Source organism: Macaca mulatta, chromosome X, assembly GCF_049350105.2.
Source record: "Macaca mulatta isolate MMU2019108-1 chromosome X, T2T-MMU8v2.0, whole genome shotgun sequence".
NCBI lineage: Eukaryota > Metazoa > Chordata > Mammalia > Primates > Cercopithecidae > Macaca > Macaca mulatta.
This window is the reverse complement of record NC_133426.1, coordinates 105460754-105485272: the sequence shown is the minus strand read 5'-3', so window position 1 is coordinate 105485272 and position 24519 is coordinate 105460754.

The window sequence follows — 24519 nt, the reverse complement described above, 5'->3', positions numbered from 1 at the left end:
ACCTGCATCCTAGAATAAAGTTATAAAATGTAAAGCAATATTAAAAACTTCAGCACCAATGATGTAAAAATAACACACAATATCAAGGAGCCAATCAAAAATTAGTAGGCATGCAAAGAAACAGGAATATATTACCCTTAAAAATAAAAAAGAAATCAATAAAAGGAAAAAAACACGAAAATGACACAGATACTTAGTAGAAAAGGACATTAATAACTATTATAAATATATGTTGTATGTTCAAGAGGGTAGAGGAAAACATAAGCATAATAAAGACATAAAAAAGACCCAAATGGAACTTCTAGAAATGAAGAGTACTAGGTCTGAATTAAAAAACATACTTGATGGTATAAACAAGCAGGTTAGGCACTTCCTAGAAAATATTAGTAAAATGTAAAGGGCAGTAGAATCTATCAAAATTGAAAAACAAAGAGAAAAAGTGGCAAGAAAAATGAATACAAAGTACAGCAGTGACAAAACCAAGATTTTTGACTCTCATCCATTTCTATTTAACAATTTATTGGAGGTCCTCATCAGTGCAATAATGAGAGAAAAAGAAATAAAATGCATCCACATTGGAAAGGGGAAGTTAAACTGTCTTTATCCATGTATGACATTAGTATCTATGTAGAAAACAAGAAATTTGCAAAAATAATACTAAAACTAACAAATGAATTTGGCAACATGGCAGAATACAAGATCAGTACACAAGAATTAATTACATTTCTATATTCTATCCAAGAATAATTAGAAATTAAAATTTATTTATTTATTTATTTTTGCTTTTCAAATAATTATAGCTTGCAGCATACTGTTTTTGCTAGTACTTAGATTGCTTTTTTCTTTTAGATTTGGGAATTCAAGTGCAGGTTTGTTACATGAATATATTGCATAATACTGAGGTTTGGGCTTCCAGTGGACCCATCTCCCAAATAATAAACAAACATAGCACCTAATAGGTAGTTTTTCGTCCCTTAATCCCCTATCTCCTTTCTCACTTTTGGATCCCCAGTGTCTTTTGGCTCCATCTTTATGTTCATGTGTATCCTTTGTTTAGCACCCACTTATAAGTGAAAACATCTGGTATTTTATTTTTGTTTCCGCATTAACTCACTTAGGATATTGGCCTACAGCTGCATCCATGTTGCTGCAAAGGACATGGTTTCACTTTTTTTTATAGCTGAATAGTATTCCATCATGTATATGTAACACATTTTCTATATCCAATCCACCATTAATGGGCATTTTATTTGATTCCATGACTTTGCTATTGTGAATAGTGCTGCAATAAATATACAAGTGCAGGTGCCTTTTTGGTAGAATTATTTCTGTTCCTTTGGGTAGATACCCAGTAGTGGCATTGCTGGGATAAATGGTACTTCTATTTTGAATTATTTGAGAATCCTCCATACTGTTTTCCAGAGGGCTTAAAATAACTTACATTCCCACCAACAGTGTATAAGCATTCCCTTTTCTCCACATTCTTGCCAACATCTGTTATCTGTTGTTTTTTTTAATAATAGCAATTCTAACACATGTGAAATGGTCTCTCACTGTAATTTAAATTTGCATTTCTCTGATGATTAGTAATGTTGAGTATTTTTTCCATATATTTATTGGCTACCTGTATGCCTTATTTTGAAAAGTGTCTGTTTATGTCCTTTGTCCATTTTTTAATGGGGTTGTTTTTATCTTGTTCATTTAAGTTCCTTATAGATGCTGGATATTAATCCTTTATCAGATGTACAGTTTTAAAGTATTTTCTACCATTCCATAGATTGCCTGTTTACTCTGTTGATTGTTTCTTTTGCTGTGCAGAAGCCCTTTAGTTTAATTCTCAATTATCAAATTTTGGTTTTGTTTCATTTTGACATCTTAGTCATAGATTCTTCATCTAGTGCAATGTACAGAAAAAGTTTCTGATGTTTTCTGCTAGGATTTTTATAGTTTGAGGTCTTACATTTAAGTTTTTGACCCATTTTCAGTTGATTTTTGTATATTGTGAAAGGGAGGGATCCAGTTTTATTGTTACGCGTATAACTAGCCAGTTTTCCCAGCACCATTTATTAAATAGCATGTCGTTGCTCCATTGTTTATTTCTGTCTTTGTCAAAGGTTAGTTGGTTGTAAATGTGTGGCTTTATTTCTGGGTTCTGTATTCTGTTTCATTGATCTATGTGTCTATTTTTGTACCAGTACCATGCTTTCTGGGTTACTATAGGCTTCTAGTGTAGTTTCAAGTTAGGTAATGTGATGTTTCTAGTTTTGTTCTTTTTGCTTAGAATTGATTTGGATATTTGGGCTCTTTTCGGATACATATGAATTTTAGAATACTTTTTTTCTAATTTTGTGAAAAATGACATTAGTAATTCAATAGATATTGCATTGAATCTGTAGATTGCTTTGGGCAGTATGGCCATTTAACAATACTGATTCTTCAAATTCATGAAAGTGTTTTTTTTTTTTCCATTTGTGTCATCTTTGATTTCTTTCATCAGTGTTTTGTAGTTCTCTTTGTAGAGATCTTTCACCTATTTGAATACATGTGTTTTGTGTGTGTGGCTATTGTAAATGAGATCGAGTTCTCAATTTTGTTCTCAGCTTGTATGTTATTGGTGTATAGAATGCTACTGATTTTTGTATAATAATTTTGTACTGTGAAACATTACTGAAGTTATTTGTCAAGTTTGGGAGTCTTTGGGGATCATCTGTAGGGATTTCTAGGTATAGAATTATATTATTGGCAAACAGATACTTCCTCCTTTTCTATTTGGATGCCCTTTCTTTCTTTCTCTTGCTTGGTTGCTCTGGCTAGGACTTCCAGTACTATGTCGAATAGCTGTGGAGAGAGTGGGTATACTTGTCTTGTTCCAGTTCTTAGGGGAAGTGCTTTCAACTTTTTCTACTCAGTGTGATTTTGGCCATAGGTTTGTCATAGATGGCTTTAATTATTTTGAGGTATGTTTCTTCATTGTCTAGTGTGTTGAGAGTTTTTCTCATAATGGATGTTGGATTTTATGGAACAGTTTTTCTGTGTCTATTGAGACGATCATGTGGTTTTTGTTTTAAATTCTGTTTATGTGATGAATCACATTTATTAGTGTGCATATGTTGAACCAGTCTTGCATCCAGGGAATAAAGCCTACCTGATCATAATGAATTATCTTTTTGAAGTGTTGCTTGACTTGGTGTGCTAGTATTTAGTTGAGGATTTTTGTAGCTGTGCTCATCAGGAATATTGGCCTATAGATTTTTGTTTGTTTGTTTGTTTTGTTTGTTTCCTCTTATGATTTTGGTATCAGAATGATACTGGTTTTTTAGAATGAGTTAGGGAGGAGTTCCTTGTCCTTGATTTTTTTGAACACTAGCAGTATGATTGATATCAGCTCTTCTTTGTATATTTAGTAGAATTTGACTGTTAATCTATCTGATCCAGGGTCTTTATGTATGTCTTTCATGACTGATTCAATTTTGTAATTCATTATTTTTCTGCTCAGGGTTTCAATTTCTTCCTGCTTCAATTATGAAAGGTTTTGTGTTTCCAGGAATTTAACCATCTCCTTTAGACCTTCTAGTTTTTGTGCATAGATACATTTATAGAAATCTCTCAGGATATTTTGTGTTTCTGTGGTATCAGTTGTAATGTTACCTTTGCCATTTCTAATCGTGTTTGGATCTTCTCTCTTTTTTCTTTGTTAATCTATGTAGTCATTTGTCAATCTTGTTTATCCTTTTAAAAAACCAAGTTTTCATTTAATTAGTTCTTTACAGAATTTTATTGGTCTCAAATTCATTTACCTTTGCTCTGATCTTAGTTATTTCTTTGCTTTTGCTAGCTTTGGATTTGGTTTGGTCTTACTTTGCTAGTTCCTTTAGGTGCAACATTTGGTTGTTAATTTGAGTTCTATTTTCTTGATGCAGGCATTTAGTGTTATAAACTTTTCTCTAACATTGTTTTGCTGTATCCCACAGATTTTGGTATGTTGTGTCTCTGTTTTCAATTGTTTTAATATTTTTTTATTTCTGCCTTAATTTTGTTGTTTACCCAAAAACCATTCAGGAGCAAGTTTTTTAGTTTACATATATTTGTGTGGTTTTGAGAGTTCCCCTTGATATGATTTCTAATTTTATTCTACTGTGGTTCAAGAATATACTTGGTATGATTTCAATTTTTTTTAGTTTATTGAGGCTTGCTCTATATACTAGCATGTGGTCAATCCTAGAAAATGTTCCATGTACAGATGAGAAGAATGCCTATTCTGTGGTTTTTCAATGGAGTATTCTGTAATATCTATTAGGTGCATTCAGTCAAGTGTCTAATTTAAGTCCAGAATTTCCTTATTAGTTTTCTGCCTCAATGATCTGTCTAAAGCTGTCAGTGGGGTGTTGAAGTCTCCCACTATTATCGTATGGCTATCTCTTTACTTTGGTCTAGTATTAATTGTTTAGTAAATCTGCATGTTCCAAAATTGGATGCGTATATATATAGGATAATTAAACATTGTTTAATCGAACCCTTTATCAATGTAATGGCCTTCTCTATCCTTTTTACTGTTGTTGGTTTAAAGTCTGTTTAAATTTGTGTGTCTGTCTGTCTGTGAGCCCTGCTTTTCTATGTTTGTTTGTTTTCCATTTGGTTTATAGATCTTTCTCCATCCCTTTACTTTGAGCCTATGGTTGTTATTATATGTGAGATGGCTCTCTTGAAGGCAGGAGAAAGTTGGGTCCTTTTTAAATTCAATTTGCCACTGTATGCCTTTTAAGTGGAGCATTTAGGCCATTTACATTCAAGGTTAAAATTGATACATGAGGTTTTGTTCCTGTAACTGAACAAAATGCGAAAAATGACATAGTTGTATTAAGCTATCTTATTTTAGCGATGTCATTGTTACCTAGTTGCTTCATAGTCTCGATTGTGCCATTGCTTTTTAGGGCTTGTGGACCTTGTACTTACATGTCCGTTTATGGTAGCAAGTATTGTTTTTTGTGTGTCCATATTTAGAATTTATTTAAGCACTGCTTGTAGTACTGGTTTGGTGGTGACAAATTCTCTTAGTGTTTGCTTGTCTAGAAAAGACTTTATTTATCCTACATTGATTAAATTTAGTTTGGTGAGATATTAAATTATTGACTGCCACTTTTTAAAGAAGGATAAAAATAGGCCTCCAATCTCTTCTGGCTTGTAAGATTTCTGCTAGATGTCCATCATCAGTCTGAAAGGATTCCCTTTATAGGTAATTTGGCCCTCTTCTCTTGCTTTCTTTAAGATTTTTTTCTTTTGCATTGACCTTGGATAGCCTATTGACTATGTGCCTTGGGGATGGTCATTTTGAACAGAATCTCACAGGAGTTATCTTAATTTCTTCCATCTGGATGTCAACTTCTCTATCAAGATTGGGAAACTTTTCCTGAATTATACCCTCAAATGTGTTTTCCAAGTTGTTTACTTTTTCTTCTTCTCTCTCAGGAATGCCAATAAATCATTGGTTTTGTTGTATTACATAATATCATATTTCTCTAAGGCTTTTCTTTTTTTTTTTTTTTTTTTTTTTTTTTTTTTTTTTTGAGGCGGAGTCTCGCTCTGTCGCCCAGGCTGGAGTGCGGTGGCGCGATCTCGGCTCACTGCAAGCTCCGCCTCCCGGGTTCCCGCCATTCTCCTGCCTCAGCCTCCCGAGTAGCTGGGACTACAGGCGCCGCCACCACGCCCGGCTAATTTTTTTGTATTTTTAGTGGAGACGGGGTTTCATTGTGTTAGCCAGGATGGTCTCGATCTCCTGACCTCGTGATCCGCCCGCCTCGGCCTCCCAAAGTGCTGGGATTACAGGCTTGAGCCACCGCGCCCGGCCTAAGGCTTTTCTTAAATAATTTTTTTATTTTGTCTGTGTTAATAAGAAAGACTGGTCTTTAGGCTGTGAAATTCTTTCTTCTGCTTGGTCTTGTCTATTTTTAAGGCTTCAGACTGTATTTTGAAGTTCCTGTAGTTAATTTTTCAATTCAATAATTTTTGTTTATTTCTTTCTTAATACAGCTATGTCATTTTTGATATTCTGGATCATTTTTCTGATTTTTTTTTTTTTTTTTTTTTTGAGGCGGAGTCTCGCTCTGTCGCCCAGGCTGGAGTGCAGTGGCGCGATCTCGGCTCACTGCAAGCTCCGCCTCCCGGGTTCCCGCCATTCTCCTGCCTCAGCCTCCCGAGTAGCTGGGACTACAGGCGCCGCCACCACGCCCGGCTAATTTTTTTGTATTTTTAGTGGAGACGGGGTTTCATTGTGTTAGCCAGGCTGGTCTCGATCTCCTGACCTCGTGATCCGCCCGTCTCGGCCTCCCAAAGTGCTGGGATTACAGGCTTGAGCCACCGCACCCGGCCCATTTTTCTGATTTCTTCGTACAGAATTTCAACTTTCGCTTAGATCTCATTGAGATTCCTTGAAATCTGTGTTTTGAATTCATTATCTGTCATTTCAGACATATCAATCAGATTAGGATCCATTGCTAGAGAGCTAGTATGATTCTTTGGCTTTGGAAGTGTCAAAACACTATGGCTTTTTGTATTGCCAGAGTTCTTGCACTGATTCATTCTTATCTGAGGGAACTGCCACTTATTATTTTTGAATTTGCTATCATTTAGATGAGTCTTTTTTATTTGTTCTTCCATTTAGTGTATGACTATAGTGTATGTTGTGTATGACTATTTGAATTCGTTTCTAGGTGATTTCAGGGAGCCAAGCCTCTTACAAGTTTCTTGATTGTGGGGTAGGTTCTGTGCAGTGGCATTCTCAGATGCTGCTTGTTGTCATGATGTATTTTTGTTTAGAGGTTGTAGTTCAGCATCCAGTACAGTAGATAGTGCTTGAGTAAGAGCTGCCATCTAGGCTGGTGCCCAGTGTATGCACCCACACTGACAGGGTGGCCAAAAGATATCGTGAATAGGTGCATTGAAATCTCATGCAAAGGTCAGCGGGAAGTACAACAGCACCTTGACCTGAGCCAGATGGAATTCGATCCACTTCTCTATCATGCCCCTGTAATGAGGCTCATGTCCTTCTCCTTATAAACGGTTCATCCTTTGTTTCCTGGCTACAGTACAGCTGTGAACCATGAATCTGGCTCTCCAATGGCTACCACTAGAATTGGGGTCAGGGAAGAGCCTCTTTCTGTACATTAAAAATTTTTAAATAGCAGTTATAGTAGCATTTACAAATATTAAATACTTAGGGATAAATTTAACAAAAGAACATAATCTCTAAAGTGAAAACTATAAACCATATCTGAGATAATTTGAAGAAGGTATATATTATATTCATAGCCTGGCAGACTCAGTATTATTAAATTGTCTTTTCTCTTAAAATTGATTTATAGGTTGAACGCAACAATAGTTAAAATTTCAATAGGCTTTATTTTAGATTTTGATAAGCCAATTCTAAAATTTAATTGAAAACACAAAGGAGCTATTACAGAGTAAAAAACAATTTGGAAAAAGAATAATAATGTTGAAAGACTTACATATCTTTTCTCAATTTAATATAAAAGTATAGTAATTAAGACAGCATGGTATTGGCATAAAGATAAACATGTAGGTCAATAGACAAAATTTAACACATTCAGAAATAAACTCATACCTATATGATCAATTGATTTTTGTGTACAGTGCCAAAGAAATTCAATGGGTAAGGCATCATCATTTTACCAATGGTTGCAAGAACAATAGGACATTCATACGTAAAAAAAGTCCCTCAAAAATTACTGCATATTATATATAAACAGTAGCTCAGATTAGATCTTAGACCTAAACATAAAACTCTTGTAAGAAAACATAAGAGAGGCCCTTAGTGACCTTGTGCGTAGGCAAATATATTTTATTTATTTTTATTTATTTATATATTTATTTTTTATTTATAAGTTAATTAATTTATTTATTTGAGATAATCTCTGCTTACTGTGACCACCACCTCCTGGATTCAAGCGATTCTCATGCTTCAGCCATCCAAGGAGCTGGGACTACAGATGTGTGCCAGCATACCCGGCTAATTCTTGTATTTTTAGTAGAGATGGGGTTTCACTATATTGCCCAGGCTGATCTCGAACTCCTGGACTCATGTAATCTGACCACATCAGCCTCCCAAAGTGCTGGGATTATAGGCATGAGGCACTCTGCCCAGCCCTAGGCAAATATTTTTTCAAATAGGACACAAAAGGCATGGACTATACAAGAAAAATATTTATATATTCTACTTCATCAAAATTAAAATCTTTGTTTCTCAAAAAACACTGCTAAATAAATGAAAATATGTACCACAGACTGGCAGAAAATATTCATATACCAATATTTAACCAAGAACTTCTATATATAATACAGTGTATGCCAACAAAAGGATAAAGAAAATATGGTATATATACACTATGGAATACTACTCAGCTATTAAAAGGAATGAAATAATGGCATTCACAGCAACCTGGATGGAATTGGGGACTATCATTCTAAATGAAGTAACTCAGGAATGGATAACTAAACATCATATGTTCTCACTCATATGTGGGAGCTAAGCTATGAGGATGCAAAGGCATAGGAATGATACATTGGACTTTGGGGACTCGGGAGAAAGGGTGGCAGGTGGTGAGGGATAAAAGACTACATATTGGGTACCAGTGTACACTGCTCAGGAGATGGGTGCACCAAAAGCTCAGAAATCACCACTAAAGAATATATTCATGTAAACAAACACCACCTGTTCCCCAAAAACCTATTGAAATTTAAAAAAAATAAAAATTAAAAAATATATAAATAGGAATAGATAAAAATAAAAAAAAGTTTAAAAGTTGATATATCACAGAAGTAGAAAGTAGAATTGTGGCCATTAGAGGATGGAAAGAGAGAGGAGGGGAGATGGGGAGAGTTTAGTTAACAGATACAAAATTATAACTAGAAAGGAGGAATGAGTTCTGGTGTTCCACAGCACCGTATGGTGAATGTGGTTGTCTATTATTTACTTATATTTTCAAAAAGTTAGAGTATTTTGAATGTTCACAGCACAAAGAAATAATAAATGTTTGAAGTGATAGATATGCTAATTACAGAAACAAAGCAAAACAGAAAACCCTTGCAATCCAACAATAAGGAGACAAGCAATCCAATTAAAAAGATATGAATAGACACTTCACCATAGAAGATATTCATATGGCAAATACATATATTAATAAATGTTCAACATCTTTTGTCATTAGGGAAATTCAGATTAAAACCACAAGGTGATACTACTACACAACCACTAGAATGTAAAAAAATTAGATATCTAGCCATATCAAGTGTTGGTGGGCATATGTATCAACTGGGCCTCCCATACATTGATGATGATAATGTACAATACTACAACCACTTTATAAAACAAAATATGTTGGTTTTTTAGGCATGCCATAACAAATGGTTGCAAATTTGATAGTTTAAAAAGGAAATACAAATACAGAAATTTATTATTTCACAATTCTGGAGACCAGAAGTCTGAAATCAAGAAGCCAGCAACCACAGCTCTCCATCTAATGCTGTAGGGGAAAACCTTTCCTTATATCTTCTAGATTCTGGCATTCTAGATTCAAGCATTCTTGGCTTGTGGTAGCATAATCCAAACCTCTCCCTTTTTGTTCACATGGTCTTCTCCTCTGTGTCTGTCCTCTCTTCTATCTCTTACAAAAATACTTGTCATGGGATTTAGGGCTTATCTGTATAATCTAAGATGATCTTGAAGGGGAGAAAATATGTTTTTTTGCAACTCTCATAATCTCAGAGTTGGACAGATTTCCTATTAACGAATGATAGGAGAAAAACAAGCAATTTTATATACACACACAGTGCGCATCATGCGGGAGAAATCGCAATTCAAAAGTATTTCTGGAAAGTAAACTATTTCATAGCAGTGAGTTAGGGACTTTGCTTAAACAGTGTTTTAACAAAGGACAATACATCTTAGCATAGTGACAAGACAAACCTTCAGGCTTGCAAAGGTGGGAGAACTATAGGAAGCTAGTGAAGTTTGCTCCCAGATTCCTCTGGCCCAGCTGGCACTATTTCTGAGCTGATACAAGCCCAGTGACTTCTCTAGTAAAGATAGAATTTACATCCTGCCTTGAGGCAGGAAGGAGGGGCAGAAGCCCGTGTTCATCTTTTTCAAAGGAGTTTTTAAAGCCTGCCATATGTAAAAAACAGCAACGCAGACTGTCCTTTCTATAACTGCTTCTTCCCAATTGCCTCTAATTTAAAAATATTTATTTCAAAAGGATATATATATATATATATATATATATTTTTTTTTTTTTTTTTTTTTTTCTTTCCAGAGGTTAGGATGTGAACATCTTTTTTTGGGAACCATCAAGCAACCCACTACACATGGATTGGCAGTTTTTCTAAAAAGTTAAACATATACTTATCAAATAACCCAGCCATTCTACTCTTAGGTATTCTAAAGAGAAAGCACATATCTGCATAAAGACTTGTATATGAATATTCATAGCAGCTTCACTCATAATAGCAAAACAAACAAGAAAAAAGAAACAACCCAGCTGTCCATCAATATGTGAATGGATAAACAACTTGTGGTACATTCATATAGTTGAATATTACTCAGCAGCTAAAGCAAAAACATGGCAAAAAAAGTCAGACAAGAAAGAGTACATAATGCATAAAGCCATTCATTTGAAATTTCAGAAAATTTCCACTAATCTTTAATGATAAAAGGCAGATCAGCGGCAGGTTGCAGTTAAGGGAGCAAGGAGGGAAAGATTACAAATAGGCATGAGGATACTCGGGTGTGATATATTTGTACATCATCTTGATTGTTACGATGGTTTCATGGGTGGTATACATAAGTCAAAACTTATCAAATGTACAATTTTAATGCTTGAAGTTTATTTCACATACCTCAATAAAGCTGTAAAAATGAAATAAAACTTTTTTATTAAAAGTTTTAACTATAACTTTTGACTATTGTAGTCAAGCTATTCTCTCAGGCTATGAATGAAGGGGATGGTGTGTGTTGATTTGGTATTGCGATAAAGGAATATCTCTTACTTCTTTCAGAGTCAGTCAGATGTATCTTTCTCAGTGATTAGAGCCTTGGCCTCACTCAGTTCTCTGAAATTCTCCTATTCTTCTCAAGCTGGCTTTCCTTTCAATACTGGATATAGGGACTATTTCATTCATGTCTGTCAACCCTCTAAGTAAGTTAAATGGGAAGCTACCAGGTTGGTGAGATTTGAGGGCAACGTCTTTAGCTCCTGCTCACAAATACCTTTGTTTTTAAACTTTGTCTTTTCTTCCTTCTTGCTTTGAAATTCTCAGTATTCTAAATACTTAGAGTTAGGCAACACAAGCTAGAGCATTTACTTCCAAAGATGACTGTTAAAATGCATCTGATGTGCCTAATTCTCTTGGGGAACCATTAGTATACAATAGTTAATTAAATTAGCCAACTTTCCTCTTGGAAAGCTCACAGAATTTCCTTTTGAGGGAATGAAGTATAGTATCAAAAAGTTTCAGGGAGAAGAAGCACAGAAATGACAAGTAAAAGGTTGAAGTAGTGGTGGATAGGGGAAGACAGCCGTCAGAGTACAAATGGGTCACTGAGATGCTGGGCCTCAGGGTAGCTCATTTGGAAAGTGAGAAGTTAGTGCTGAAGGGAAATTGTACTGTATTCATAAATTTGGTTAGAGCCAATCTTGATTATGTTTCTTCATTTCATTTAAGAGAGAGTTGAAGCAAGAAATAGCAGAAAGTAGACCTAGCTCAGAGTGTCATCAGCAATGAGGGTTGCTTGACATCATCTGATGCCAAATCTTTTTTTGTGTGTATCTCCAGAACCTAACCACTAATCACCAGCTCTTCTGCTACCATTCTTTTCTAAGATACCATCATCTCTCTCTTGGGTTGTTGCAATACCTTCCCAACTATTCTTACTAATTCCATCATTGTCTACATTAGTAAATTATCAGTGTGGATAGAAAAAAGCTGAACAATAATTTTAAAACAATCACTCCCAGGTTTTTTCTTCCTATGTTTCAAAGTTATTGTTTTAAAATATAGTTCTAACCATGTCACTCCTCTCTCAATCCATACAATGACCTCTCATTTCAATCATAATTAAGGTCATTACTACAGTCTATAACAAGAGATGGCAAACTATGACACATGGGACAAATCTGAACCACAGCTTGTTGTTTTAGCATAGCCCACAAGCTCAGGTTTTTTGTTTTGTTTTGTTTTGTTTATATTTTGAAAAAGAAAACAAAAATAGAAGAAGAATATTTTGTGACATGTAAAAATTATATAAAAATCAAGTTTCAGGGCTGGGCATGATGGCTCATGCCTATAATCTCAGCACTTTGGGAGGCCAAGGCAGTTAGATTGTTTGAGCTCAGGAGTTCAAGACCAGACTGGGCAACATGGCAAAACTCCATCTGTACAAAAAATACAAAAATTAGCTGGGTCTGGTGGCATGCAGCTGTAGTCCCAGCTACTCAGGAGGCTGAGACTGGAGGATCACCTGAGCTTGGAGGCTGAGTTGCAGTGAGCTGGGATTGCACCACTGTGCTCCAGCCTAGGTGACAGAGTGCGACCCTGACTCAAAAAATAAAAAAAAATTAAATCAAATTCCAATGTCCATAAATAATGTTTTATTGGCACTGTAATTTATTTATGTATGTCTTATGACTGCTTTTATGGCAATTTTCAGTAATCGCAACAGAAATCACAGGTAGTGCTTCTGTTGTTTTATACTCCTACTCATTGCATTACAAATCACAATGATTTAGCAGCAACTTGGGTGTATTTCTAATGTCACATGTTCTACCATGCATACAATTTGTATTTATTGTCATTACCACTGAATATCCATTATGTTGAAGTAAGGAAAATATTTTTTAAAAACTTTGAATATCTTCCTTTTAAGGCACAATGAAGTATGAATTATTTTGTTATTGAGTTAGATGGCAAAGTGTCATGTTTATTTTTCAATGATAATATAGCTGTGCTAAAAGAACACAATACATACTGTGTTCTCACACAAGTTCTCATACAAGTTCTCATTCCATTATTCCCAACTCAGAGCAAATCAACAATGATAAAAACAATTTTAAGGGAAATATTTTTTCACAGCTTTCATCACAAAAATAAAAAATGAAAATGAGACTGCTACCAAAGTAAGTTTCTGAGTGGCTCATATGGTACTCAAAGCAAGGAAAGCCATTTACTGATAGTAAATAAACTATGTTTGGTTGCAACTCTTCAGTGAAAAGGTTTCTTTAAAAGTTTTGGACATTGGTTACTATCAATAATCAATGAAAAAAGAAAGTAAAAAATTGAAAGTGGTTTTTCCTTGGGCTTTGATGCACCAACAAATGTTACTAATGCTTCTCAGTTGTTTTTTATTTTAGATAGAAATACTGAGTTTAAAGTGGCTGAAAGATCAACCCGTATAAATAGTCTGCATGGAAGAGGCAAGAAGTTGAGAAAGTACTCATTTAGTATGACCTGAAGTGGAATCCACTAAGAAGTGATACAATCAAGGGTGGTAAAAATATGTGTTGAGCAGAAAAAGAATTAGTTGAACAAATTTTTAAAGCTCATGAAATTACAAAGTGTTTAAAGCCTCATTGTATTATTCAACAGCAGGTCCACTGTGAAAAATATTTGAATCTGTCATGTGTTATTGAATCAGTGTCAATGGTAAATTCTAATCACTCTTATGTACTGAACCATTGTCAGAATTAAAAGCTGAATATCCTGACTTGTTCTACTAGACAGCAAATGGTTAAAAGACTTGGCAGTCATATAGTTATGAGTTTTTTGAGTTCTAGGTTAACAGTGAAATTTGTCCAAATAAGAAAACCACTATCTCAACCACTATGTTATAACACTGAAGAGTTTTGGGAATTAGCTTTTGCTGCACACTTGATAATGTGTCTTAATGAATTCAAACTATAATTACAAGTCAAAGAAGCATTTACCTTTTTTTTTTTTTTTTTTTTAAAGACAGAGTTTCACTCTTATTGCCCAGGCTGGAGTGCAATGGTGCAATCTCAGCTCACCACAACCATCACTTCCTGGGTTCAAAAGATTCTCTTGCCTCAGCCTCCTGAGTAGCTAGGATTACTAGAAAGTTATACTATGTAGGCTGGGAAAGGTGGCTCATGCCTGTAATCCCAGACCTTTGGGAGGCTGAGGCAGGAGGATCACCTGAGATCAGGAGTTTCAAACCAGCCTGGCCAACATGGTGAAATCCTGTCTCTACTAATAATATAAAAATTAGCCAGGCATGGTGGCAGGTGCCTGTAATCCCAGCTATATGGGAGGCTGAGGCAGGAGAATTACTTGAACCTGGGAGGCAGAGGTTGCAGTGAGCTGAGATGATGCCACTGTACTCTAGCCTGGGTGACAGAGTAAAACTCTGTCTCAACAACGGGAAAAAATAGATGTTATACTGTGGTAACTTTTTCAATGATAACTAACAACTGAGTTTTATCAATAAAAAATGCTGAAATTTATTTGTTTTCTCTTTTGTATGTAAGTACCTATAGAATATCATAAATTTTGCCTTTTGGAGCCCAAAGCCTAAATTATTTGCTGCCTATCCTCTTTACAGGAAAAGTTTTCCAATGTTTTGTCTATAAGGCTTTACATAGTCTGATATCTCTCTACCTCCATGATCTCGTGTCCAATTACTGTCTCTCTCATTTACTTTTATCTAATGGACCTGGCTTCCTTGTTTTTATTTTTATTTTTTTGGCTTAGAACACTCATTCTCCAACTATGAATATAGGTGCTCTCTTAACTTCTCTCAGGTTTTGCTCAAAAGTCACCTCAATGACACCCTTCCAGGTGAATCCATGTAAAATTACAACAATATCACCACCTCCTACCTAGCACCTCCTTGTTCTCCTTTGTTCTTTACAGCACTTATCACTGCATGACATACTATATTGTCTATTTTTTTGTTAGTTTATTGCCTATCTATGTTCACTGGAAAGTAAACTCCACAGAATAGGGACTTTTTTATTCCTGTTCTATTCAAGAATATACCCATAGCACATTAAACAATGTGTGGCATATAGTAAATTGTCAATAAATATTTGTTTAACATATGCAATTTTCTAAATTTTTATGTTTTTAAAAGTAAATACAAATATTCATAAATATACATGCCTTGCATTCATCATTTACAGTCTTTTCAACTCCACTCTTTGCTGAAAATCACTATTTTTTTCCTAGTAGCCATACAGTTACTGTTCACATATGGAAGGCACATGACACACACTAGCATTTTAGATAATAGGCCTGTATTTTTCTATTTTGTAATAACATGTTAATAATAATAATTAATACTTCAGGTTTTAGGATAGACCACACACTGCACTGAACACTTATAGTGAACAACTGTTTTTTATTGCTTACCACTACACTTTTTTCTTCTGGAAAAAGAAAAAAAGAGAGAAAAAGACTTTTTTTTTTTTTTTTTTTTCCTTTTGGGAGCTACTCCTCTCATATTCATACTATTTTTGTGATCTTCAACTTTTGTTGCACCTTCTTTTCATTTGATTTCATGGCTACAACCAGGAATCTCTGTTTTTTTAATAGAAAGTTTCCCAGGTATTTCTAAGATTTAGCCGGTTTGGAATCATTGTGTCATACAATTATCACAGATGTGAAAAGTATGAGGCCCTCTCTATTCTTCCAAAATCATGTATGCATGATCCAGCCTAGCCAATTACAGTATTCAACACTCTGGGAAACAATATTGGTCTATAGTATAAGTGATCAGATTATTTTATAGGGATAGATATGGATTCACAGAGGGATAGGCTGTGTTTTTTCTTCTGAAAATATGGTCATCCTCCTAAAGCTGTCAAGGGCCATATATTTCACAATATGGCATGAATCTGACTAGGGATGATATTAATATATATATATATATAGAGAGAGAGAGAGAGAGAGAGAGGAAAGGCTTAATAACATCATTTAAAATATTAGATCCAGTTGATCCTGTAGTAACTTTGCCCTTTTCCTCCCACTCAAGTCATTTGAATCAATATACTCCCTTGTTTTTCGTTACTTTGGTTTAAGAGTCTTTCATTTGCAAACAAGAATTCTTGACATCACAGCAAAACCATTTAGATACATTATCTTATTTGAACTCCACATGAGCTCTGTGAAATATATGAAATCATGTTCTTTACTTTTTAGATGAGGAAACTGAACTTCAGATTAATTAGATAACATGTGTAAGGTCGTATAATTAGTACATATCATAGGTGGCATTCCAACCCGTGTTCTTTGCACTATACTTAATACCTTTTCATTGTTTAATCACATCAACTTTCAGCTGACTTCAGGTCATCCTTCTGCCCAGCTTTTGATAAGACAATTGATGTTTGGTTTTTACAACTAGATTGTTCTTTCAGTGTGAGAAAGCAATCCTGGAGCCTCAGTAATGTCCACACGTGTCACATAAGGATATTCCTGACTGTCAAACACTGTTTTGTTTTGTTTTTGTCTTTTGTTTTTTTGGTATTTTTTTTTTTTTTGCCTCAAACAGACCTTGTTAAAAAAACATTGCATTCCATGGAAGGAAGGTTCATTTTCATGCATACAGGTCCACATAAAAACCTACAATGTGGAACACTACATTGTCAGTACAATTCTAATCAATGTATACATGAAATGTGTTCCCTCCACTGATATTGGAGAAAATACTGTTCCTATGGAGGTAATAATAGAGAAGTTTCTTTAAGAAGTTTTCCACAATAAAAATAATTCTGGAAAACATTATCTTTAGACACAAGCCCTTTTTAATTGTTGTTTATCAAATATTACATAGCAGTGAGTGCTCAATCAACTATTACCCTTTTAAACATTAAAGGATAGTTCTACCAATACAGCTAACCCTAGAGCAACTACTGTTAACAGGCTGTTCTGAAAATGCACCAGAAGACCAAAGGATAAATTTAGAATTCAATATTTGAATTTTTTTGTCATAGAATTTTTTGCTATATATTGTAAGGTATTTTTTCAAGATGAATATAAGTAAACTATTTTAGGGGGAACAATACCTAGGAGTGGTGCTGGGAGTGGCTTTGGGAAAAGGAGGGAAGCGTGTATGGGAGACAGTGGTGTCTGGGGAATTGGTGCTCTAGTATCCTCACATTCCTGCAGATACACTCTTTTCTGGTCCCCTGAGGCAAGCACCACATCTCTCACTTTCCCCGTTTAGTGTCTCCTGCTTCCTTCCTTCTCCCGGCCAGGCCAGGACAAACCGGGGAAGGGAGACTTCCATAAGCCCCAACAGTCAGGGTCAGGATTGCTACCTCTTGGCTGATGTCACAGCAGGCTTTCAGCCGACTTTTCATTGCCTCAGTCTGTCTTCATTCCTGCTCCCTGAGACAGAATTAATTAATGAGACACAGAGGACAGAGAGAGAAAAGTAGAAAGAGGGAGTCATTTTTTGCCTGTCAGCCCTATGCCCTGACCCTGTGATATTGTGCTACAATAAAAAACATGTATTTTGGTCTTAGTCCTATTTCCAGGTTTGCAGTTCCTAAAACCCTTGGAATCTCTGAAGTGATAAGTGTCTTTTAATATGCTAGTGAAATACTAATGGCTGGGGCTCCTGGATAAACTCAGGGTGGTGGTCTGGTTGGCAGGGGAAGCAAATAGGTGATTAGAGGGTTAAAACTTTTAGCCCCAACCCCTGAATTCAGGGAGGGGAGAGAGGCTGAAGGTTAAGCTGATCACCAGTTGCCAATGACTTAATCAATCATGTCTACCTAATAAAGCTCTACAAAAACTCAAATGGACAGAGCTCAGAGACCTTCCCAACTGACGAGCACATGGGGGTTCTGGAATAGTAGCCACCCCAGAGAGGGCATGGGAGCTCTGTGGCCCCTCCGCCATAGCTTGTATAAACCAAAGATAAAATTCTAAGCCCAGAAACCATCTGAATAGACACCTCCTCTTGGTGAAGGGCATTCCAAAGTTAACCTGAAAAACTAGTTCAGGTTGTGATGAAAAGGGGGAGTCTGAAATGTCTCATTATCCCCTCCTCCCTTTTAAAATTCAGGCCAAGCTGGTCAGCATTAATATCAACATAGACGTTAAGACTGATAAAAGAGACTACGTCTTATAAGAAACATTTACAATCTGTTATCTCTGAAGCCAACCACCTAGAGGCTTCATCTGTATGATAAAACATTGGTTTTCACAATCATTATGTTACTGTATCCCAGACATTCCTTTCATTTTTGTTGATTCTAGATCTTTAGATAATAACTCTTTCAACCAGTCACCAATTAGAAAACCTTTGAATTCACCTATGATCTGGAAGACCCTGCAACCAGTTGCCCCACCTTTCCAGAATAAACCAATGTATACCTTACATTTATTGATGTTTTATGTCTCCCTAAAATGTATAAAACCAAGTTGTAGTCTAGCCACCTTGGACACATGTTCTCAGGATCTCCTGAGGGCTGTGTCATGGGCTATTGGTCTCTCATATTTGGCTCAGAATAAATCTTTTCAAATATTTTACAGAGGTTGACTTTTTGTTGACACTTGTCTCACGCATCTCTTCCAAGTGGCTGTTCCTGAGTTGTATTATTTTATAATAAATGAGTAATAATAAAGTGCTTTCATGAGTTCTGTGAGCCTCTGTAGCAAATAATCAAACCTGAGGAGTACCAGGTGTAAATTTTAATTTATAACCAGTTGGTCAAAACCACAGGTGACAATGTGGGTTTGTGATTGTATTTTTGTTGTTGTTTGTTTGTTTGTTTGTTTTTTGAGACAGAGTTTCACTCTTGTTGCCCAGGCTGGACTGTAATGGCGCAATCTCGGCTCACTGCCACCTCCACCTCCCAGGTTCAAGCAATTCTCCTGCCTCAGCCTGCTGGGTAGTTGGAATTACAGGCGCATGCTACCATGCCCAGCTAATTTTGGTATTTTTAGTAGAGATGAAGTTTTACCATGGTGGTAAGGCTGGTCTCAAACTCCTGACCTCAGGTGATCCACCCACCTCGGCCTCCCAAAGTGCTGCGATTACAGGCATGAGCCACCACACCCAGCTGTAATTGACTTTTGAAGTAGGAGCTGTTTTAATTTGTTTTAATTTCTGTGGGTACACAGTAGGTATATACACTTATGGGGTACATGAGATGTATTGATACAAGCATGGAAAGTGAAATAAGCACATCATAAAGAATGGGGTATCCATCCCTCAAGCATTTTTCCATTGAGTTGCAAACAACCCAATTATACTCTTTAAGTTATTTTAAAATGTACAGATATTATTGAATATAGTCACCCTGTTGTACTATCAAATAGTAGGTCTTATTCATTCTTTCTACTTTTTTGTACCCGTTAAATATACCCACCTCTCCCAGCCGCCCCCCACAACCGCCACTACACTTCCCAGCATCCAGTAACCATCCTTCTACTCTCTATGTCCATTAATTCAATTGTTTTGATATTTAGATCCCACAAATAAGTGAAAACATGTGATGTTTATTTTTCTGCTCCTGGCTTATTTCACTTAAAATAATGATCTCCAGTTCCATCCATGTTGTTTCAAATGACTGGATTGCATTCTTTCTTATAACTGAACAGAACTCCATTGTGTATATGTACCATATTTTCTTTATTCATTCATCTGTTGATTCCAAATCTTGGCTATTGTGGGTAGTACTACATTAAACACGGGAGTGCAAATATCTTACGATAGATTGATTTCCTTTCTTTTGGGTATATACCCAGCACTGGGATTCTTGGATCATATGGTAGCTCAATTTTTAGCTTTTTTGAGGAACATCCAAAATGTTCTTTATAAAGGCTGTACTAATTTACATTCCCACCAACAGTGTACGAGAGTACCCTTTTCTCCACATCCTTGCCTACATTTGTTATTGTCTGTCTTTTAGATATAAGCTATTTTAACTGGGGTGAAATGATATCTCAGAGTAATTGTGATTTGAATTTCAGTGATGATCAATGATGTTGAGCACCTTACCATGTACATGGTTGCCATTTTTACGTCTTCTTTTGAGAAATGTCTATTCAAACATTATGCCCATCTTTTGATCAGATTATGAGATTTTTTGCTATATAGTAGTTTAAGTTCCTTATATATTATGGTTACTAATCACTTGACACAGGGGTAGTTTGCAAATATTTTCTCCCATTCTGTGGGTTGTCTCTTCACTTTGTTGATTGTATCCTTTGCTGTGCAGAAGCTTTGTAACTTGATGTGATCTCATTTGTCCATTTTTGCTTTGGTTTCCTGTGTTTGTGGAGGTATTGCTCAAGAAATTTTTGCCCAGACCAATGTCTTGAGAGTTTTCCCAATGTAGTTTCATGATTTGAGGTCTTAGATTTAAGTATCTAATCCATTTTGATTTGACTTTGCCCAAGGCAAGAGATAATGGTCTAGTTTCATTCTTCTGCATGTGGATATATAGTTTTCCCAAAACCATTTTTTGAAGATACTGTCTTTTCCCAAGTGTATGTTCTTGGCAAATTTGTGGACCATGAGTTTGCTGCAGGTGCATGGATTCATTTCTGAGTTCTCTATTCTGTTCCATTGGTGAATGTATCTGTTTTTATGTCAGTACCTTGTTTTTTGTTTTGTTTTTTGTTTTTTACTACATCTCTGTAGTATAATTTGAAGTCAGGTCATGTGATTCCTCTAGTTTTTTTTCTTTTTGCTTGGGATAGTTTTGGCTATTCTGGGTCTTTAGTGTTCCATACAAACTCTAGGATTGTTTTTTTTCTAATTCTGTGAAGAATATTGTTGGTATTCTGATAGGGATTGCATTGAATCTGTAAATTACTCTGGGTAGAATGGACATTTTAACAACATTGATTTTGCAAATCTATGAACATGGAATGTATTTCCATTTTTTTGATGTACTCTTCAATTTCTTTCACCAGTGTTTTATAGTTGTCATTACAGAGATTTTTTCACTTCTCTGGTTAGGTTAATTCCTAGGTATTTAATTTTATGTGTGGCTATTGTAAGTGGGATTACTTTTTATTTCTTTTTCACATTGTTCACTGTTGATATATAAAAATGCTACTGTATTTTTTATGTTGGTTTTGTAGCTGGCAACGTTACTGATTTTTTTTTCATCATTTTCAATAGTTTCCTTGTGGAGCCTTTAGGCTTTAAAAACATAAGATCATGTCTTCTGCAAACAAAGATACTTTGACTTCTTCTTTTCTAATTTGGATGTTGTATTAGTCAGAGTTCTCTAGAGAGACAGAACTAATAGGATAGATGTATATATAAAGAGGAGTTTATTAAAGAGTATTGACTCACAGGAACACAAGGAGAGGTCCCACAATCGGCTGTCTACAAGCTGAGGAGCAAGGAAGCCAGTCCAAGTCCCAAAGCTGAAGAACTTGGAGTTTGATGTTCTAGGGCAGGAAACATCCAGCATGGGAGAAAGATGTAGGCTGGGAGACTAAGAAAGTACAGTCTTTTCATGTTCTGTCTGCTTTTCTTCTGGTTGCCTGGCAGTTGACTAGACTGTGCCAACCCAAATTGAGGGTAGGTCTGCCTTTCCCATTCCACTGACTCAAATGTTAATCTCCTCTGGTAACACCCTCACAGACACACTCAGGAGCAACACTTTATATCCTTTAATCCAATCAAGTTGACATTCAATAGTAACCATCATAGATGCCCTTTATATCTTTCTCTTACATGATTGCTGTAGCTAAGACTTCCAGTGCTATGTTGAATTACAGTGGTGAAAGTAGTGGTGGTGAAAGTAGTGGTGTTGAAAATGTTGTCTTTGTTGTATTTTAGATCCTAGAGGAAATGCTTTCGGTTTTCCCCTATTCAATTTGATAATAGCTGTGGGTCTGTAATGCATGGCTCTTATTATGTTGAGGTATCTTCCTTTTACAACCAGTTTTCTCAGGGTTTTTATCATGAAGGGATGTTGAATTTTATCAAATGCTTTTTCAGCAACAATTGAAATGATCATATAGTTATAATATTTCATTCTGTTAATACAATGTATCACATTGATTGATTTGTATATGTTGAACCATTCTGGCATCCAAGCAATAAATCCCAGTTGGTTATGATGAGTGTTCTTTCTAATGTATTGTTGAATTCAGTTTGCTAGTATTTTGTTGAGAATTTTTGCATCAATATTCACTAGAGATATTGGCCTCTAGTTTTCTTTTGTTAATGTATCTGTCTGGTTTTTGGTGTGAGGGTGATACTGGCCTCACAGAAGTAGTTTGGAAGTATTTCTTTTTCCTTTATTTTTCAGAATATCTTGAGGAGGATTGGTATTAGTTCTGCTGTAACTGTTTGGTAGAATTCAGCAATGAAGCCATCATGTCACAGGTTTTTATTTACTGAGATACTCTTCATTACAACCTTGATCTTGTTATTTGTTATTGGTCTGCTCATGTTTTGGAGGTTTTTTTCTGTTCAATTTTGGTAGGTTGTTTATATCTAGGAACTTGTTCATTTCTTCAAGATTTTCCAGTTTATTGGCATATAGTTTCTCATAATAGCCCATAATGATCCTTTGGATTTCTGCAGTAGCAGTTCTAATATCTCCCTTTTCATCTCTGATTTTCTTTATATGGATCTGCTTTTTCCTTAGTCTGGCTAAAAGTTTGTCAAATTTGTTTAACTAAAAAAAATTATTTGTTTCATTGATCTTTTGTATTTATTTTCTCATTTCTATTTTATTTATTTCTGTTTTGATCTTTACTATGTCTTTTCTCCTACCAAATTTAGGTTTGGTTTGCTCTTGCTTTTCTAGTTCTTTAAGATGCATTTTTATATTTTTTATTTGAAGTTTGTATTCTTTTTTGATGTAGGCACTTATAGCTATAAACATGCCTCTTAGTACTGTTCTTGCTATATCCTGTAGGTTTCGGTATGTTGTGTTTCCATTGTCATTTGTTCCAAGTATTTTTCAATTTTATCTTAATTTCCTCACTGATTCAGTGGTCATATTGTTTAATTTCCAAGTATTTGTATACTTTCTAAAATTCCTCTTATTATTAGGTTATAGTTTTATTCTATTGCAGTCAAAGAAGGTGCTTGATACTATTTCAATGTTTTTGAATATTTAAAAATTTTCTTTGTGACATAACATATGGTCTATCTTTGAGAATGATTCATGTGCAGCAAAAAAAAAACAAAAAAACAAAACGTGTATTCTGTAGCTCTTGGCTGACATCTTCTGAGAATATCTATTAGATTCATTTGGTCTATAGTGCAGATTAAGTCTGATGATTCTTTGTTGAATTTCTGTGTGAAAGATTTGTCAATTCTGAAACTGGAGTGTTGAAGTCTCCAGCTATTATTTTATTAGAGTTAATCTCTCTCTTTAACTCTAATAATATTTGCTTTATTGATCTAGATGGTCCAGTGTTGGGTTCATACATATTTCAAAATGTTATATTCTTTTACTGAATTGACTATCATTATATAGTGATCTTTTTTGTTTTTCCTTATAGTTTTTGTCTTTAAATCTATTTTGTTTGCTATAAGTACAGTGACTCCTGCTTTTTTAGTTTGCTTTGGCATAGAATATCTTTTTTCATTCCTTTATTTTTAGTGTATGTGTGTCTTTATAGGAGAAGTGTGTTTCTTGTAAGCAACAGATCAATGGGTCTTGTTATTTCATCCATTCAGCCACTCTGTGTCTTTTGATTAGAGAGTTTGGTCAATTTACATTTATATTATTATTGATAAGTAAGGACTTATCCCCTGTATTTATTTTTAATTTTTAAAATTTGTTTTCTGGTTGTTTTGTTGTCTTCTCTTCTTTCTTTCCTTCCTGTCTTCCTCTAGTTAAGATGATTTTCTCTGGTGGTATGATTCAGTTTCTTGCTTTTTATTTTTTGTGTATCCATTGTATGTTTTTGGTTTGAGATTACCATGAGGCTTGAAAATCCTGTTACATAACCAATTATTTTACTCTGATAGCAATGTAAAACTGTTTGCATAAACATACAAACAAGCACAAAGAATACTAATAAAAATTCTACATTTTAACTTAGTCCACCAACTTTTTAACTTTGTGTTGTTTCTATTTATATATGATTATACTATGTCTGGAAAAATTGTTTGAGTTATTATTTTTGATTGACTTATCGTTTAGTCTTTCTACTTAGGATAAGAGTTGTTTACACACCACAGTTACAGTGTTATAACATTATGTTTCTCTCTGTGTTTACTATTACCAGTAAGTTTTATAACTTCAAGTGATAACTCATTACTCATTAATATCCTTTTATTTGTGATTGAAATGCTCCCTTTAGCATTTATTGTAGGACAGAGCTGGGATGGATGAAGTCTCTCAGTTTTTGTTTGTCTGGGAAAGTATTTATTTCTCCTTCATGTTTGATGGATACTTTTTGCTGGATATACTATTCTAGGATAAAAGATTTTTTTCCTTCAGCTCTCTCTCTCTCTTGCACTCTCTCTCTCTCTCTCTCTCTCTCTATATATAT